The 20,111-nt window shown below is 38.4% G+C and overlaps 1 protein-coding gene and 1 long non-coding RNA gene across 8 annotated transcripts in view; one reads left to right on the top strand and one right to left on the bottom strand.

Moving 5' to 3' along the window:
• Positions 1-20,111, top strand: part of USP3 (ubiquitin specific peptidase 3) — a 108,555-nt gene that overhangs the window by 76,730 nt on the left and 11,714 nt on the right. The window lies entirely within an intron of this gene.
• Positions 295-20,111, bottom strand: part of LOC135361566 (uncharacterized) — a 39,756-nt gene continuing 19,939 nt past the window's right edge. For all 3 annotated transcript variants that reach the window (XR_010404992.1, XR_010404993.1, XR_010404994.1), the window contains exons 2-4: positions 7,167-7,291; positions 2,245-2,429; positions 295-1,785 (exon numbers count right to left, since the gene is read on the bottom strand). This is a non-coding gene — a long non-coding RNA (uncharacterized LOC135361566). The remainder of the gene's footprint in view (positions 1,786-2,244; positions 2,430-7,166; positions 7,292-20,111) is intronic.

Raw genomic sequence — 20,111 nt, 5'->3', positions numbered from 1 at the left:
GGAGATGATCTTTGGAAGACCCAGAGCCATTGGTTTCTTCAGGCTTCTTTCTTCCTTCTGCACTGTGTCCCCCCCATTCTGCATTGGTCATATAACATGGTTCTCATTGTCCCCTGTAGCATTTCACTTACTACCTATCCCAGAATGCTTTAATATTGAGAGACCTTACTTTCTTGAGACTGTCCAGGAGGAGATTGTATGACATAGCTTAAGTGGTTGGTTGGTACCACAAACAAGTGGCAAATGGCATTTGTCTTGCTTCCCAAGTCGTATTTTTCTTGGCATAGACTCACTGAAATTTGATGTGATTGGGATTTAGCTTCAGGGGGCCCAGACCATCCTGAGGGGTTTCGGGCTTGGCTGGAAACAGGTTTCCTGCATTCTCAGAGGGCTTTCCTTTGAATTTTCAGACTTGATTTTTATGTTGTTAAAGAGCTTACTGTTGGCTTAAAAAACTAGATGGTAGAGTCATATTATCAATTAAGGGTACTACTTTTTTTGGACATCCAGAGTGTGATGAATTTTAATTGATATATGCATTTCTTTATTAAACAGAGTCGTAATCGATTACATTTTACATGCTTTTACATGCTTTAATGCAAGGATTACTTGTGTGCTTTTTGGAATAATTGACAAGCTTCGTTTTCATTTAGAAAGGAGTGATGATGGTGAGAAAGATCCCTGGAATTTGAAATTATTTAACTAAAAACATGCATATTAGGAGAGGCTAAGATAATCCTAAAGCTGACAAAGGTACCATAAAAAAGGAAAGATACTATTCTAGACCAAAGAATCTCATATAAAATTAGCTAATACTATAGTAAAATAACAGATCAAGTAGGATTTCTTCCAACCATATAGGACTGCTATATCGGGAAAGAAGAATTTTCTCTGGCCGTCGAAGTCCTTCTAGCTGGACTAAGAACCAAGTTGACATGAGGCAGATGAGGAGAGTATCAGATTTAATTTCGTATGTATGGGGAATCCACACAGACATGAAATTCTGAAGACCAGCAACATGAGGCTTCTATGAACTAAGGAGAAGGGGTAGGAGTCTGAGGATACAAAGGGGAGAAAGACCATTAGCAGGAAGGTGAGAGGAAATGTTTGGAGAATAAAGTTTGTCCTCTTAGGTAAGTTTCTTTGGTAAAGCGGAATCTCTTAACAGTCACTTCTTGGTACAGGCTCTCCCCCTTCCAATGTAAATTTAGGCCGTTGAGGGGGAAGCCTGAATTTCCTGGGTTTTGTTTGCTTTTAACTCAAAATAATGTTCATGCCAAAGTGGCCCATTTGGGGTGTCCTGCCCTGGGCCCCTGCAGTTTCCTCCTCCGAAACTTCCCTGAAATTTCACACATTAAAATTGAGCTAGCCGCTTGTTTGGTCTTATTGAACCAGTCCTGGCCATAGGTCAGTTCAGACTCATTTCGGGAGGCAGTGATGCAAGTTAGGCCTAAGGTTCAAGCAATCAGGTATTAAATAAGAGGCATTTCTGTGGAAACAAAAACACTGGTTACTGATTGGATCAAATTATAAACCAATTTCTGAATTTTGAGGTTAGTCAAGATGATTTTTAGATGTTAAGCTTGAACCATCTTTAGTGCGCAGTGGCAGTCTGACGGATTTTCCTGGTTTGTAGTTCAAATGTCTCTGGTGATCGTTTTGAGTGGCCCACAGAGCAACAGGCATGAAGATTGCCTATAGGAGAGCTGTTGTGGTGATTTCTCGGAAGTTTACTAAGTTAAGTTTGTAGGGCTTCTTAGTTCTCGGATAAATCCAACGTAGAAGCTTGGAAGAAAAATAAAAAACGTTACTTTGGAGAATTATAATCAAGCACTGGAGGAAATTAGAAGAAATCAAGATCTAGTCCAGTTTCTAATGAACAGTATTACAGTTTAATATTTACTCAGATGTTACTGAAACCTATTTTCTCTATAATCACCCTTTATAGATAGCCAAATGAATACTAATTTGTTTGCAAAATAAGTCGTTTCAAAAAAACTTGGCCTGATCATTTACATGGGTGTGGCAAGAATAACAGTTGATTAGGTAGATTCTTTAAAACCTGCTGGACCTTTTTCAAGATTGAAGTTTTAACAGCCTTTTGAGGCCAGAAGCCAAGCCAGATACTTGCTGTCAGAACTTCTGCTGCAATACCTATAGATTTGGGTGAATTCCTCTCTGCTCGAGGTCTCCAAAGTATTCTGAGGTTCCTGTATTTGCCAGGGAGTGCGAACCTTTACTCACTTGGTAAGGCAGCTGGGAACTCTGTAAGCAGGGTAACAAACTGGTACTTCTGGGGGCTTTACTGGCTTCTTAAAGTTAACCTGGTTCCTTCAAGCTGTCTGGTCATAGCTGAGGTTATGCATCTCTCTCAAATAGGACACTCCAGTCAAAGCCTTGGTTACATGACAAATGTTTCCAATTGTGTCCTGTTATAAGGAGAACAGAATTGTATTGAACTTATGCAAATATAATACCACCTAGAGTTTCTGAATTCCGGAGAGTTCAGGTAGGGAGAAGGATAAAGATATATTCTGTTTCTCTTAAGCTAATTGACTTAGAGCAATTTAACAATTTAAAGTCTGGAAAAACAAAGCATTTTAGAAAGGCAGCAATGTTTTAAAAAGTCATAAAGAACTAAAAAGGATAATTTTTCAGTTCCATATTATTGTTTTGCTTAAATCCAGTTTTTCCACTAGTTCAGAAATTCTTACCAGTTTTATGAACTTAAGGCACATTTGCAATACCATCAGAGTAAAATAGTAACTGTATTAGAGTTCATTATGATGCAGTTGACAAGGAAATTTTGACTCCCAACACATAACAATGTACTAGGACATCAAGTTTCTCAGAGTTTTATACAGTTTTAGAACACTTAACATATCTACATAAATACAATCTAAGAGACCTATCTGGAACACCTTAGATTGTGGTCAAAAGACTTCATTTTAGGATCTGATTTTAGGAAATACGTTAAAAAACATTGAACAGGGGTGCCTGGGTGGCTCAGTCGGTTAAGCGGCTGCCTTCGGCTCAGGTCATGATCCCAAGGTCCTGGGATCGAGCCCCGCATCGGGCTCCCCGCTCAGCGGGAAGCCTGCTTCTCCCTCTCCCCCTACTTGTGTTCCCTCTCTCCTGTCAGATAAATAAAATCTTAAAAAAAAAAAAAAATTGAACAGTTTGAACATTTGATTAACAGGATCACAGGTCATTATGAAACGATATTTAATTACCTAACCAAAAGATTTCAAAAGGCAAAAAGGCAAAAATATAGAACCTTACATAATTTTGAGCAAAATTTAGCTTTAGTATTAAGACTCAGTTTTCTTAAAGAATCAAAGACTCGATAAATTATTTTGGCAAAACACAGAATCCTTGATTTCTAAACATAACTTTTAAAGGAAAAGAAAATTCTATTAAGAGCAGATCTGTAATTTGTCCTTTTAACAAAAAAATTTCAACTTTGCAGTGTATTTTTGATATTAAAACTTATTAATTGTATCCTAATCTCAGCCAGTACTGATCATACATAAAATCCCTTTCCAAAGATTCCTTTTTCCGTAAACCTTCTGGAACTTTATTTTTAACATTCAGCTCTTGTTCTGGGTTTTCCCCTCTTCTCCCCTCTTCAATTTTCTTTTCCCTTAACAAAAATGTATTTCTGTTCCTCATACCCTTTTCTACTAAAAACACTTCGTTCTTTCCTTGCATAGGGAATTGTTTCCCTTATTATTTCTAGTAGTCTTAATTACATTTATTAGAATTCTTAACTCTTAGAAACCTTAATTTCTAGTGAAAACTAAGTAGTAGGCAATTTTGAACTGTTATACCAGTATTCTTTAGAATAGCAAATTTGTGAATACATTTCATAATTTCTAAGAATGTGCTTTTTTCATAGTACAGTTTTTCAGTAAAGCACAAACCAGGTTTACTAACAGATCCATATTTATCTTTAGTTTCTCTGTAATAATACACAAATTAACCTATTGACACCTATTTTCTGAACCTATATGTTCAGTACCTAATGTTTTATTATTTTACTTTATCTGGAAATGATTTAGTAAAAAAAAGTGTCAGGTTGCCAAGGATTTTGGAGTTTAGAAGCTATGTAAAAGTTTACCTACCAACTTTTTTTGGGGGGGGGGAGAGGGGGAGAGAGAGACTCTTAAGTAGGTGCCATGCCCAGCACAGAGTCCGACCTGAGATCATGACCTGAGTTGAAATCTAGAGTCGGACGCTTAACAGGCACCCCTGCCTACAAACCTTTTTCTCTTATTTACACCTGTTTAATTTGCTTGTTCTTATGTTTAGATTACCCACAAACCTTCATAAAGCATTAGACAAAAATCAATCACTATTCTAAGTTTTTTTTTCTGCAGAGATGAACTTATTTGGCTTTCAGTAAACACAGAATCTCAGTCATATATTTAATGCTGGTAACGCTAAAGACCTTTTTTCTTAATTAAACCAACAACCTAAAATTAGCTTTAATACTGAATATTTTCCCAGATCATTTGAATTTGGGTTAGTTTCTATCTTTGAGTTTTGGAATTCCCAATACTTATAAGTGCTTGACTTCTCAAACCAACTAAAAAGAGCTCTTTTACAAATTAATTTTAGTGATACCATCGGGAGGTAAAGAAAATATCTTACATTTATAACGTGGACACACAGACAAGATGCAAACAAAATATCATAGCTTTTGTTTTTACTAATATTTGTGGAGAGGACATTAAAGGCCCAATTTCTAAATACTTTTTTTTTTTTTTGATGAAAAATTTCTCTAAAGTTTGTATTTCAAAGAATGGCTCTTAGGTCCTAGAGAAGATGGGAATAGAAAACACGTAACGAACAGAGAAAGAATCCCAAGTTTTTTCCAAGGTGGAAATCTGGAGCAAATCGGCTTATTACAAGAGGTCCTGGAGTCTGGGCACAAGAGGCATTTTAGAAAGGCTTCTTCCCCCCATTTTTTCTTCAGTCTCAGGTGATTGTGGGCTGTGTTTATATTTTAAAGACATGGTAAAATTTATCATATCAAGAAACTGAGAAAGAATGCCAAAAAATTTTTTTAGTTTCGGGGCAACTGCACTTTTAAGTACAGGACAATTTTGTTCCAATATCCTGATCTTTTATAATAGCTACAAACATTTTAAGGGCAATAAGTGAGAGTTAGGGATCGGGAAAGAGGGGTGGGCTTTTGACTTGTTTCTAGAGTTGCATTTCTGGTTTTGTACAGATTGGTAAGGCAGTTTTTTTTTTTTTAAGATTTTTAAAAATTTATTTATTTGACAGAGAGATAGCATAAGTAGGCAGAGTGGCAGGCAGAGGGAAAGGGAGAAGCAGGCTCTCTGCTGAGCAGGGAGCCCGATGCGGGGCTCGATCCCAGGACCCTGGGATCATGACCTGAGCCGAAGGCAGCCGCTTAACCGACTGAGCTACCCATGTGCCCCAAGGCAGTTGTTTCTAATTCCCAAAGAACTGGATAGAGCTTAGAATATCAAGGGATTGATCTGCCTTTTTAAACTCAACTTGTGGGGTACCTGGGTGGCTCAGTTGGTTAAGCGACTGCCTTCGGCTCAGGTCATGATCCTGGAGTCCCGGGATCGAGTCCCACATCGGGCTCCCTGCTCAGCTGGGGATCTGCTTCTCCCTCTGACCCTCTCCCCTCTCGTGCTCTCTCTCTCTCAAATAAATAAATAAAATCTTTAAAAAAATTTTTAAAAAAATAAACTTTTTTTTTTTTTTAGCAGGGAGATTTTTTTTTAACTAAAATGGTAAGCAAAATAAAGCATTTTAACAAAAGCCTTCTTGCAGCATACATAATTCGATCTTGGCTTCTATTAGCCCCTGAATGTTGGCCTTTCAAAGATTCAGTGGGGGTGGCTAGGATCCATCTGCTATGTACATTGCAAAGGAATGTCCGAAGCTGGCAGAGCTTGCTTACAGAGCTCTAGAAGGTAGGAGCAAAGCGAGCCTTATTGCCAATCTCAGGTGCTTTTGTTAAATTCATTTCCTGGCTTTCAGCTTTTATGTGAGCAGTCTGTATACTTTGAACATAGAGATTTGGTCCTTATAAATCTCGTAGGGAAAGGGGAGTTAAAAAAAAAAATCTGGCCTCATCTGCTTGTTTTAAGATTTTATTTATTTATTTGAGAAAGAGAGAAAGCGTGAGCACGCATGAGCTGGGAGAAGCAGGCTCCCCGCTGATCAGGGAGTCAGACCTGGGGCTCAATCCCAGGACTCTGGGAACCTAACCTGAGCTGAAGGCAGACCAGATGAGGCCAGATTTTAAGGGAATTTTACTTTAGAGGTAGACATTTATTTTTTAGTCTTCTCTTCATCTTGTCAAGGGAGTCCCTAAGGCATGCTTATACCAGTAAGACGAATGTTTTTCAATATAAGCAATTTAAAGACCATTGATGAATAATTGTTAATGGCAACTCCAACCAATAAGTCTTTTAATGGCTGAACCAGAGATGGAAGAGGCACCCAAAGAGGACATAGATCATGGCCCCCGTGGTCTAAAAGTTTGCTCCCAAAATTAGTGTAAGCAAGCAAAGGCCTTCATTGCATAGGCGGGAAGGATGGTGAAAATGGGGTCTCTGGTCTCCCATGAAAATACAAGAGATGTGCTGCAGGATTGGGGACTGTGTGTTGTTTAACAGTGTACCTTGTTGCAAGGAAGTTTGCTTGAGGATAGTAAGTGAACTAGTGTCAGTCTAACCTGTTCCGTGACCAGCTTAGCTTTCATGAGAGTCTTCTTGAGGTGGTGAGCGCTCTAGTAGCTTTTAAGTGCTTGATCTGTATCCACCAATTTGGGGGCTTTAGCTTCCAAGATGCCCTTTAACAACAGTCTTTACCTTTTATGTGCACAAAGTTCATATGACAAATGACTTAAAACACAAGCAACGAAAAACCCAGAAAACCAACCAAACTCAAAGACTATCTCTGGGAAGAAATGAATCTGTAACCAAAAAGAGTACTCTACCAAATTTAACCAGAGACAATTTAATCAATTTAATAACTAACCCCAAGGAGGTAGGTTCCACAAATATTTTCTCCTGCTAATTTAAATGTAGCAAGAAAGAGAAGGACTCTCACCACTCCTGCTCTTTCGGACTGTGCAGATAGAGATTCTGGGAGGTTGACAGGGTAAGAAATCTTACCTTCTGCTGGCTGTATGTCAGATGTCCCAAGGACTTCAGTTGCAGTCATGTCCAGCAAGTTAAAGTGTCCTGCTGACTGTGTCAACTGTTGGAAGAATTTCCTCTGCCCTTCAAGGTCTTTCTTGCTGGACGAAGAACCAAATTGATTCAAGAAAGAAAATCAGATTTAGTTTTGTATGTACAGGGAATCCACACAGACATGAGATTCCAAAGACAGGCAACATGAGGCTTCTATGAGCCAAGGAGAGGGGTACGGGTCTGAGGAAACAAAGGGGAGAAAGACGATTAGCAGGAAGGTGAGAAGAGATGTTTGGAAAACAAACATTGTCCTGTTATTTAGGCAGAGAAGTTTCTTAGGTAAAGAGGAATCTCTTCCTGGTATAAGCAGGCAGTTGAGGAGGTAAGAGCTTTTCCTGAACCTGCTGGGTTTTGTTTGCTTTAACTCAAAATAATGTTCATATCAAAGTGGCCCATCTTGGGGCGGCCTGCCCTGGGACCCTGCAGATGTAATACTAGAAAATATAATTTAATGGGAGAAGATAAAAATGGTTTTGATAAAATTTCAAATCTATTACTGATTAAAAGAAGAAGGAAAAAAGCCCTTTTATTAGCTCTTATTAAGCTAGGAATAGAAAGTTAACTTGATGGAGATTATCTATCAAAAGCTATCTGGGGCACCTGGGTGGCTCAGTCATCGGGCCTTCAGCCCCATCGGGCTCCCTGCTCAGCGGGAAGCCTGCTTCTCCCACTCCCACTCCCCCTGCTTGTGTTCCCTCTCTCTCTGTCTCTCTCTGTCAAATAAATTAAAAAAAAAAAAAGCTATCAGTGATCACCGTGGTTAACAGTGAAGCACTAATGATTTTCCATTACAGTGTGGAAGCAGTCAGGAGTCCTGCTGCTGAGAGACAAGGCAATAGACAAGGAGAGCAGCACTGGGCAGGAGACCTGCTTTTCTGAAAGCTCTCGATTTAAAAAAAAATTAAATACAGGTATTATTTTGATAAATTCTAAACTTGGAGCTAAAAAGTTTAGTTATGCAGCCAAATAAAAAATAGGCAAAAAACCCAATTGCTTTACTACACATAGCAAAAGATCCTATTCACAGTAGCAGTAAAATCTTAAAAACACTCAATAAATTTATTGAGAAATATATAAGGCCTAGATGAAGAAAAGTATAAAACTTTATATTAGAACAGATAAAAAGCCTGAATAAACAGAGCCATGTCATATACTTGGAGAGGGAGACCAATAATATAGAGATGTCCGTTTTCCCCCAAATTACTTCCTAAATTTATTCTAATTTGCTCAAAAGTTCCTAAGAAGAAATTTGTTTTAAAGATTTTATTTGAGAGTGAGTGCACATGAACAGGGGGAGGGGTGGTTGGAGAGGGAGAAGCAGACTTCCCACTGAGAGCAGGGAGCTCAATGTGTTGGGGGGGGGGGGGGAGGGCAGGGAGACTCGATCCCAGACCCTGTGATCATGACCTGAGCTGAAGGCAGACCCGACTGAGCCATCTAGGTGCCCCAGCAGAAAGAAATTCTTAAGCTTAAAAAGTTTTTTAAATGAGGAAGCAGGGGTGCCTGGGTGGCTCAGTTGGTTAAGTGACTGCCTTTGGCTCAGGTCATGATCCTGGGGTCCCAGATCGAATCCCACATGGGGCTCCCTGCTTGGCGGGGAGTCTGTGTTCTCCCTCTCACCCTCCCCCCTCTCACACTCTCTCTCTAAAATAAATAAAAATCTTAAAAAAAAAATGAAGCAGGATAGAGAGAAGGTAGGAAATGTCCCATGCATACTAATTTAGCAGGTACTGGTACAGAAAGGTGTATATGGGAATTTATTATATAGCAAAGAAAAAATTTCAAATCAGTGGAGAAAAAAATTAGTCAATACATAGTGAAAATGAAAATTTGGGAAAACATTAATTTCATCCCTAACTTCCATCTTTTCTGAAATTTGAGGTTTCAAGATTTACTATAAATTTAACCATAGGACACTATAGGCAAACATCATTTTGAACTTGTAGGGGAGATCTTTCACCAAGACCAGAACTCAGAAAGGAAAAAAATTTCATAAATTTAACTGCATAATTAAGGTTAAAGTAGAAAAGGAGAGGACATATGAAAAAGAGTACTTGGTAAAGTATATGAATAAGAGAAATGCAAATGGTCGATTTAACATTTACCTAAACATTCAAGAAAGTATAGGTAGAGCAGATTTAGTCAACATGACAAAGGTAATATCCATTGTTAGTATAGGTTTTGGGGAGTGGGCACTCTCACATATTGGCGTTAGTATAAATTGGTAGTTTGGGAGGACAGTGATTACTTTTTTTTTTAAGATTTTATTTATTTATTTGAGAGAGCACACATGAGAGGGGGGAGGGTCACAGGGAGAAGCAGACCCCCTGCCGAGCAGGGAGCCCGATGCGGGACTCGATCCAGGGACTCCAGGATCATGACCTGAGCCGAAGGCAGTCACTTAACCAACTGAGCCACCCAGGCGCCCAGTGATTACCACTTTTAATGAGCATTTCCTTAGACATTGTAATTTTACTTGTGAACGTGGACAATAACACCTGTAAAAGATGTTCACTGAAGCATTCTTTGTTATTGCAGAGATCATAAGCAATTTACATGCTCACTAGTAGGGCACTGGTTTAATAAGTAATACTGTTTAGTAATTAAGAAAGATAAAGTTGATCAATAGCCAGGCCACAGAAAGATAGCTACAAAATACTGTGGAGTAAAACACTATCCATGGAACTATGTCTATAGAATGATTCCATTTGTGTAAAATAAAAAACATTCATATGTGCATTAAAGTCTTGAGCAACATACTCCATCTGTTCACAGTGATTTCTTAGGGGTAAGGATTCCAGAAGAAAGTGAACTGTGACTTCCTTTTTCCTGCTCTTTTATGTTGTTTGAATTTTTTAACCTATTGTATCACCTTTATAATTGTATAATTGCTTTGGGGGAGTAAAACAAAATGATTAATTTATACATACTTCCCAATTACTGCTTTGCTATAAGTTAAATTTATATAGTACATAAAGGGGATCTAATAACATCAACAAACCAGTTTTATTCCCTGCTCTCCATAGGGATGTATTTAACAGTTTATATAATGTGGAAGACTGACACTTGTGAAATATATGCCCTGAAACCCTTGAGAATCTTAGGAGTTTCAAAAGCCATCATGACATTTTTTTTTTTTCTCATGAAATGCAATAAAGTACAAATGAAAAAAGTTTAAGCAGCTTCCTCATATGGGCAGTGTGAAGGTAAGTGGAGAACAACAAAGCTTTGCGAGATGTGAATGCTGGGTAGCTAGTAGTTTCATGCTGCTGCAAAAGATTAAACTAATACATTTCAGGGTCATTCAGACTTCAGATGTTAAAATGGCAGGTGTCAAATCTGTGATGTCAAGGAAAGGCTGTACCTAGGCAGTCTTCCTCTTTAAGAAGTAACTGTGTGCATGTATGTTTCAATAATAAAAATTGAAGGACATAAGAAAGTTTGTATATTCATTGTAGAATTTAGGGAAAATTCAGAAGAGTACAAAGAGGAAAATAAACGTCCCTCCTAAGTCTACTATCCGGCAATACCATGGTTAAGGACTATTTTTTCATTTAAGTAAGCTCCACCCCCAGGGTGGAGCCCAACTCAGGGCTTGAACTCAGGACCCTGAGATCAAAACCTGAGCTGAGATCAAGAGTCAGATGCTTAACTGACTGAGCCATCCAGGTGCCTCAAGGATATTTTTATTTAAAAACTGATTTAAAAGTTTTTGTTTTTTTTTTTTTTAAAGACAGCAATTGGAAATTTAGAATTATTCTGGGTTATTATTGTTTTAACCCATACAAGTCATTACAAATAGGCATTAGTTTTAGGGAGAGCTAAAAAGAAGCTTTTAAAATCCATGTGGAGATGACTATGTGGGTAGTTCTTTACTAATCCAACTAGGGTTTACAGTGTTGTTTCTTTATTAAAACTCTCTAGAGGCTGCCTATGGACACAGCAGTCTTCTGAGCTTCTGATGCGGCTGTGACAATGAGGCTGCCTCACTGTCTGAGGGTACAGCAGCAGATGTGGGCTCCTGAGCCTGCTGTAACAACAGAGAGAGAGGCGTGAGAATACAGGATGGCTCTTAGAAGCAGTTGGGACCACCATTTTTAAATTGAATGTTTGAAAAACCAGGTTCAGCTTGTATGGCTTGGTTATGAATTGTCTAGTGAGCCTTTCATATCTTCTCTTGTATTTTGGTTTATCACATGGCCTCACAGGAAAAGGGGAGAACTGCATTATCTTATGCATAAATCAGTTTGGGACCACTTGGTGGTTACCCTTTAAGTTTAAGCCTCTCAAAAAGGCATGGAGCAAAATCTGCCATTCTATGCCCCCACAGCTGTGGCAGAGAGGCTAATTGCAAGCAGCTAGGCTGAATGTGGGTTTCACCCTACAGTGAGTCCAGGGTGGCCTCAGACAGGCATCTCAATGGCATAGGGACCAAACTCTGCAGTGCATCTACAGCAAGCAAAGTGGGTCATTGCAGCTCCCTAGGCTGAAGACTGTTGCAGCTTACCCACGATAGTAGGTCACATGTAGCCCACATAGAGGGCTCCCTTGGAGTGCCTGGTTCTGGTGACCTGAGAGGGACGCTGTGCTACAGAGCACCACAGACCTCTTCTACACAAGGCCACCACTTTCAAGACCAGGAGATGTGGCTGACCTGATAGAAAGTTACAAAATGTAAGTAGAGAGAGAGATGTCCCAAATGAATGAACAAGACAAAATCACAGTAAAAGAGTGAAATAAAATGGTAATAAGCAGTATACCTAAGAATTGAAAGTAATGGTCATAAAGATACTCACTGGACTTAAGAGCGGATGAACTCAGTGACAACTTAAAGATAGAAAATATAAAAACCAGAGAGAGCTGAAGAATTCAATAACTGAAATAAAAATACACTAGAGGGCGCCTGCATGGCTCAGTTGGCTGCCTTTGGCTTGGGTCATGATCTCGGGGTACTGGGATGGAGCCCGCATCCGGCTCCCTGCTCAGCGGGGAGTCGGCTTCTCCCTCTCCCTCTGACCCCCCCTCCCCCCCTCCCCCACTCATGCTTGCTGTCTCTCTCTCTCTCTCTAAGAAATAAAATCTTAAAAAAAAAAGTACACTCAGAGGGAATCAACAGATTAGAGGATCCAGAAGAACAGATCAGTGATGGAAACCAGTGGTGGAAAGCCACCAATCTAAATAGGGAAGAAAAAAGAAAGGAAAATATTGAGAATACGTTAAGGAACCTCAGTGACATCAAGCATACTAACATCACATTATGGAGATCTCAGAGGGAGAAGAGAGAGAAGGAAGCATAAAACTTATTTGAAGAAACAGCTAAAAACTTCCCTAATCTGGGGAGAGAAACAGATACCAGGTCCAGGAAGCAGAGAGCTCCTAACAAGATGAACCCAAGTTGGTCCACACCAAGACACATAATAATAAAAATGGCAAGCAGTACCGATAGAGAATTTTAAAAGTTGAAACGGAAAAGAATATAGTTATATGCAAGGGAAACCTCTTAAGGCTATCAGCTGATGTTTCAGCAGAAACTGCAGGGCAGAAGAAAATGGCAAGATATATTCAAAGTGCTGAAAGGAAAAAAAACCCCTACAAGCCAAGAATACTCTACCCAGCAAGGTAATCATTCAGAATAAAAGGAGAGATAAAGAATGTCCCAGACAAAAGTTAAAGGAGTTCATCACCTTGAAAGCAGCCTTATAAGATATGTTAAAGGGAATTAGTTAAGTGGAAAAAAAGGGCCATAACTAGAAGAAAATTATGAATGAAAAAAATTTACAGGTAAAAGCAAATATAAAGGTAGTAGATTAGTTACTAATGGAGGTTAAAATACAAAAGTAGCAAAATAGCTTTTATCCACAAAAATCAGTCAAGGGATAAAAAAAAAGATGCAAAATATGATATATACTTAAAATATGGAGGGGGAGTAAAAATGTAGTGCTTTTAGAATGTGTTTTAGGGCGCCTGGGTGGCTCAGTCAGTTAAGCGACTGCCTTCGGCTCAGGTCATGATCCTGGAGTCCTGGGATCGAGTCCCGCATCGGGCTCCCTGCTCGGCGGGGAGTCTGCTTCTCCCTCTGACCCTCCTCCCTCTCATGCTCTCTGTCTCTCATTCTCTCTGTCTCAAATAAATGAATAAAATCTTTAAAAAAAAAAAAAAGAAAAGAATGTGTTTGAACTTAAGGACCATCAACTTAATATAGACTGCTAAACACATAAGATGTTGTATATGAACCCAATGGTAGCCACAAATCAAAAATTAAAGAGAAAGGAATCCAAGCATAACACTAAAGAAAGCCATCAAGCTACAAGGGAAAAGAGCAAGAGAACAAGAAAGGAACAGAGCACTACAAAAACAACCAGAAAACAGTTCACAAAATGGCAATAAGTACATGGATACTTTAAATGTAAATGGACTAAATGATCAAAAAAATATAGGGTGATGGAATGGATAGGAAAAAAAAAAAAGATCCAACTATGTGCTGCCTGCAAGAGAGTCACTTCAAACCTAAAGACACAGACTGAAAGTGATGGGATGCAAAAACATGTACCATACAAATGGAAAAAAAAAACCCAAAAACTCAAAAACCAAAAACAACCCAGGTAGCAATACTTACATCAGACAAAATAGGCTTTAAAAGACTGTAGCAAGAGACAAAGGGCACTACATAAAGGGATCCAATGCCACAAGAGGATAAAACAGTTGTAAATATCTGTTCACCCCCAAATAGCATCTAAATACATAAAGCAAATATTAAAAGACATAAAAGGAGAAATTGACAGTAATATAATAAGGGACTTTGACACCCCACTTACATCAATGGATAAGTCAGACAGAAAATCAATAAAGAAACAGTGGCTTTGAATGACACATTGGACCAGATGGACATAACAGATATATACAGAACATCTCCCCCTAAAAAACAGCAGAATGCACATTCTTTTCAAGTGCACATGGAACATTCTCCAGGATAGGTCAGGTAAGGCCACAAAACAAGTCTATTAAAATCATATCAAGTGGAGCACGTGGGTGGCTCAGTCCGTTAAGCATCTGCCTTTGGTTTAGGTCATAATTCCAGGGATCAAGCCCCACGTCGGGGTTCCTGCTCAGCGGGGAACCTGCTTCTCCCTCTGCCCCTCCCCCCCTTGTGCTCGGTCTCAAATAAATTCTTTTAAAAAAAATCATATCCAGTACCTTTTCTGCACACAATGATATTCAAGATATACAAAGATATTCAAGATATACAAATTCATTACAAGAAAAAATATGGAAAAAACACAGATGAAGGTGAGACAGCATGCCACTAAACACTTGGTCAATGAAAAAAAAAAATCAAAGAAATCAGGAAATACATGGAAACATGTGCAAATTAAAACACAAAGATCCAAAATCTTTGGGACTCAGCAAAATCAGCTCTAAGAGGGCAGTTAATATAGTGACACAGGCATACCTCAAGAAATGAGAAATCTCAACCTAACTTTATATCTAAAGGAGCTTAAAAAAGAACAAATGAAGCCCAAAACTAGTAGAAGGAAGGACATTTAAAAAAAAAAAAATAGAAAAGATCAATGAAACTAAGAGCTGGTTCTTTGAAAAGATAAAGAAAATTGATAAACCTTTAGCCAGACTCATCAAGAAAAAGAGAGGACTCCAGTAAAAACCAGAAATGAAGGACGAAAGTAACACCACAGAAATACAAAGGATTATAAGAGAATATTATAAAAAAATTATATGCAACAAACTGAAGAACCTAGAAGAAAGGGCTAAATTCCTGGAAACATATAATCTTCCAAAACTGAACCAGGAAGAAATAGAAAATTTGAACAGACCAATTACTAGTAATGAAATTGAATCAGTAATCAAAAAACAAACAAAAGTCCATGACCAGATGACTTCACAGGTGAATTCTATCAAACATTTAAAGAGGAGTTAATACCTGTTTTTCTCAAACTATCCCAAAAAATAGAATAGGGAGGAAAACTTCCAAATTCATCCTACAAGGCCAGCATTACCTTGATAACAAAACCCGACAAAGACACTACAAAAAAACCCCAAAAAACCAACGACAGGTCAGTATCTCTGATGAACATATCGCAAAAATACTGAACAAAGTAGTAGCAAACTGAATTCAACAATGCATTTTAGGATGCCTGGGTAGCTCAGTTGGTTAAGCATCTGCCTTTGGCTCAGGTCATGATCCTAGGGGCCTGGGATTGAGCCCTGCATCAGGCTCCTTGCTCAGCAGGGAGCCTACTGCTCCCCGGGACTGCTTGCGCTCGGACAAATGAAATCTTTAAAAAAAATACATTTTAAAAAATCATTCACACACACACACACACATCACCACAATTAAGTAGGATTTATTCCAGGGATGCAAAGGTGGTTTGCTGTTTACAAATCAATCAGTGTGATATATCACATTAACAAGAGAAAGGATAAAAACCATATGACCATCTCAATAGATGCAGAAAAAGCTTTAACAAAATGCAGCATCCATTCATGATAAAAACCCACAGCTAACATCATACTCAATAGTGAAAAATTGAGCACCTTTCCTTTAATATCAGGAAGACAACAAGGATGTCCACTCACCATTTTTATTCAACATAGTACTGGAAGTCCTAACTGCAGCAATCCGACAAGAAAAAAGGCATCCAAATTGGTAAGGAAGAAGTAAAACTGTCACTATTTGTAGATGATAGCATATATAGAAAACCCTAAAGGCTTTTAAAAAAAACTAATAACGAAGTGGCAGAAAGAAAACAATCCCATTTACTGTTGCAGCAAAAAGAACAAAATACCTAGGAATAAATTTAACCAAGGAGGTGAAAGATCTATATATACTCTGATGAAAGAAATAGAACATGACACAAAGAAATGGAAAGATATACCATACTCATGGGTTGGAAGATTGTTAAAATGTCCATACTACCCAAAGCAATCTACAAATTCAACCTCTGTCAGAATACCAATGATATTTTTCACAGAAGTAGAACAATCCTAAAATTTATGAAAGCACAAAAGACAGCTAAAGCAATCGTGAGAAAAGAACAAAGCAGAGGTATCACAATCCCAGATTTCAAGATATAATACAAAGCTATACTAATCAAAACAAAAACAGACATACAGGTCAATGGAACAGGATAGAGAGCCCAGAAATAAATCCACCCCTATATGGTCAATTAAACAACAACAAAGGAGGCAAGAATATACACTGAAGACAATCTTTTCAATAAATGGTGTTGGGAAAATTGGACATTTACTTGCAAAAGAATGAAATTGGACCACTTTCTTACACCATACACAAAAACAAACTCAAAATGGATTAAAGACCTAAATGTGAGACCTGAGACCATAAAATTCCTGAAAGAAAATATGGACAGTAATCTCTTGGACCTCACCCTTTGCAACGTATTTATGGATAGGTCTCCTCAGGTGGGAAGCAAAAGCAAAAATACACTCTTAGGACTACACCAATAAAAAAAAATCTGTACAGCAAAGGAAACCATCAACAAAACAAGAAGGCAACCTACTGAATGAGAGGAAGTATTTGCAAATGATATATCCCATAAGGGGTTAATATCCAAAGAATATAAAAAACATATACAACTTGATACCAAAAAATCTGATTAAATAGGCAGAGGACTTGAATAGACATTTTTTCAAAGATAGCATACAGATGGCTAGACATATGAAAAGATGCTCAACATCACTTCACTAGTCATCAGGGCAATGCAAATCAAAACCAAGTGAAATACCACCTTACACCTGTCAGAATGGCTAGTATCAGACAAGAAATATCAAGTGTTGGCAAGGATGTGGAAAAAAAAGGGAATCGTAGTGCACTGTAGGTGGGAATGTAAAATTGGTGTAACCACTGGGGTAAACAGTATGGAGATTCCTCAAAAAATTTAAAAATAGAAATACCATATGATCCAGTAATTCCACTACTGGGTATTTACCCAAAGAAAATGAAAACACTAATTCAAAAGATATCTGCACCCCTGTGTTTACTGCAGTATTATTTACCATAGCCAGGATATGGAAGCAACCCAAGTGTCTATGGATATATGAAAGGATAAAGAAGATGGGATAGATATATACAATGTATATTACTCAGCTATAAAGAGGAATGAGATCTTGCCATTTGGGACAACATGGATGGATTTAGTGTTATGCTAAGGGAAATAAGTCAGAGAAAGACAAATGCCATGTAATTTTACATATAAGTAGAATCTAAAAAACAAAACAAGATTCTTAAATATAGAGATTAAACTGGTGGTTACCATAGGGGAGGTGCATAGGGAGATAGGTGAAATAGATAAAAGGGTTTAAGAGGCATAAACTTCCTGGGGCACCTGGGTGGCTCAGTCGTTAAGCGTCTGCCTTCAGCTCAAGTCATGATCCTGGGGTGCTGGGATCGAGCCCCGCATCAGGCTCCCTGCTCAGCGGGAAACCTGCTTCTCCCTCTCCCACTCCCCCTGCTTGTGTTCCCTCTCTTATTGTGTCTCTGTCAAATAAATAAATAAAATCTTAAAAAAAAAAAAAAAGGCATAAACTTCCTGTTATAAGTCATGGAGATGAAAAATATGGCATAGGGAATATAGTCAATAACATTGTAATAATGTTGTATTACAGTTACAGGGGGATTTTAATACCCAACTTGCATCAGTGGATAGATCCAGACAGAAAATCAATAAGGAAATGTGGCCTTAAATGACACATTAGACCAGATGGACTTAACAGATAAATACAATGTGTCTCATCCAAAATCAAAAGAATACATTCTTGGGATGCCTGGGTGGCTCAGTCGGTTAAGCGTCTGCCTTCGGCTCAGGTCATGATCCCAGGGTCCTGGGATCGAGTCCCGCATTGGGCTCCCTGCTCCGTGGGGAGCCTGCTTCTCCCTCTGCCTCTGCCTCTCTCTCTCTCATGAATAAATAAATAAAATCTTTAAAAAAAAAATACATTCTTCTCAAGTGCACATGGAACATTCTTCAGGGTAGATCCATTTGTTAGGCCACAAAAGAAGTCTCATACATTTAAGAGGACTGAAATCACATCAGACATTTTTTCTGACCACAGTGGTATGAAACTAGACATCAGCTATGAGAAGAAAACCGGAAAATCCACAAGTACATGGAGATTAAATGACATGCTACTGAACAACCAACGGGTCAAAGAAGAAATCAAAGAGAAATTTTTAAAATGCCTTGTGAAAATGAAACTGGAAACACAATGTACCAAAACTTAAGGGATACAGCAAAAGCAGTTCTAGGAGGGAAGTTCACAGCAATAAATACCTACTTTGAGAAACAAGGAAAATCTTGAATAAACCTAACTTTACACCTTAAAGAATGAGAAAAAGAACAAAGCCCAAAGTTAGAAGAAGGAGGGAGATAAAGATTGGAGTGGAAATAAATGAGACTAAAAAGACAATAGAAAAGATCAACAAAATAGCTGGTTCTTTGAAAAGGTAAAAATCAGCAAACCTTGAGCCATTCTAATTGAAACAAAGACAGGACTCAAAATCAGAAAGGAAAGTGGGGACATTACAACTGATGCCACAGAAATACAAAGGATCTTAAGAGACTACTGTGAACAGTTACACACCGAGAAATTGGAGACCTAGAAGAAATGGATAAATTCCTAGAAATATACAACCTACCAAGACTGAATTACGAAGAAACAGAAAATATGAACAGACTGATTACTAGTAAGGAGATTGAATCAGTAATCGAGAATCTTCCAACAAACAGATGTCTGGGACTATACAACTTCAGTGATAAAATCTACCAAACATGCAAAGAATTCATACCAATCCTCAGACTCTTCCAAAAAATAGAAGAGGAAAGAACACTTTTAAACTCATTTTACAAAGCCATTCTGCAATTGCCCTGATACTAAACTAGACAAGGGAACCATAACAAAAGCAAATTACAGGCTGATATTCCTGATTAACACAGATGCAGAAATTCTCAATAAAATATTAGCAAACTGAATTCAACAATATTGTTGACCTTTCAACATGGGTTTGAACTACACATGTCCACTTACATGTGACTTGTTTTGATTAATACAGTACAGTATTATAAGTGTATTTTCTCTTCCTTGTGATTTTTTTCCCCAAGATTTTATCTATTTATTTTAGAGAGCACAAGTGTGCAAGTGGGGGGAAGGGGAGAGAGAATCTCAAGCAGACTCCACACTGAGCACAGAGCCCAATTCAGGGCTCAATCCCATGACCCTGAGATCATGACCTGAGCTGAAACCAAGAGTCAGATGCTTAACTGAGCCACCCAGGTGCCTCTTCTTTGTGATTTTTTTTTTTTTTTAAGATTTTATTTATTTATTTGACAGAGAGAGACACAGCAAGAGAGGGAGCACAGGCAGGGGGAGTGGGAGAGGGAGAAGCAGGCTTCCGCTGAGCAGGGAGCCCGATGCGGGGCTCGATCCCAGGACCCTGGGATCATGACCTGAGCTGAAGGCAGACGCTTAACCGACTGAGCCACCCAGGCGCCCTTCTTTGTGATTTTTTTAAATAACATTTTTCTTTTATCTTACTTTACTAGAGGAGTACAGTATATAATACATATACAAAATGTGTGTTAATTGACTTATCATTAGAGTTCTGGTCAACAGTAGGCTATCAGTATTAAATTTTGAGGTAGTCAAAAGGTATACATGAATTTTCAACTGCATAGGCGTTGGTGCCCTGAAACCCCTATGTTGTTCAAGGGTCAACTGTACATTAAGGGATCATACACCATAATCAAGCAGGATTTATTCCAGGGATGCAGGGATGGTTCAAGATCTATAAATCATTGTTATACACCACATTAACAAAATCAGGGATAAAAATATAAT

This window comes from Mirounga angustirostris, unplaced genomic scaffold (genome assembly GCF_029215605.1).
Source record: "Mirounga angustirostris isolate CCGP_5_RB_7025 unplaced genomic scaffold, mMirAng1.0.hap1 SCAF_9, whole genome shotgun sequence".
Taxonomy (NCBI): Eukaryota; Metazoa; Chordata; class Mammalia; order Carnivora; family Phocidae; genus Mirounga; species Mirounga angustirostris.
This window is presented reverse-complemented; position numbering and strand designations above follow the sequence as displayed.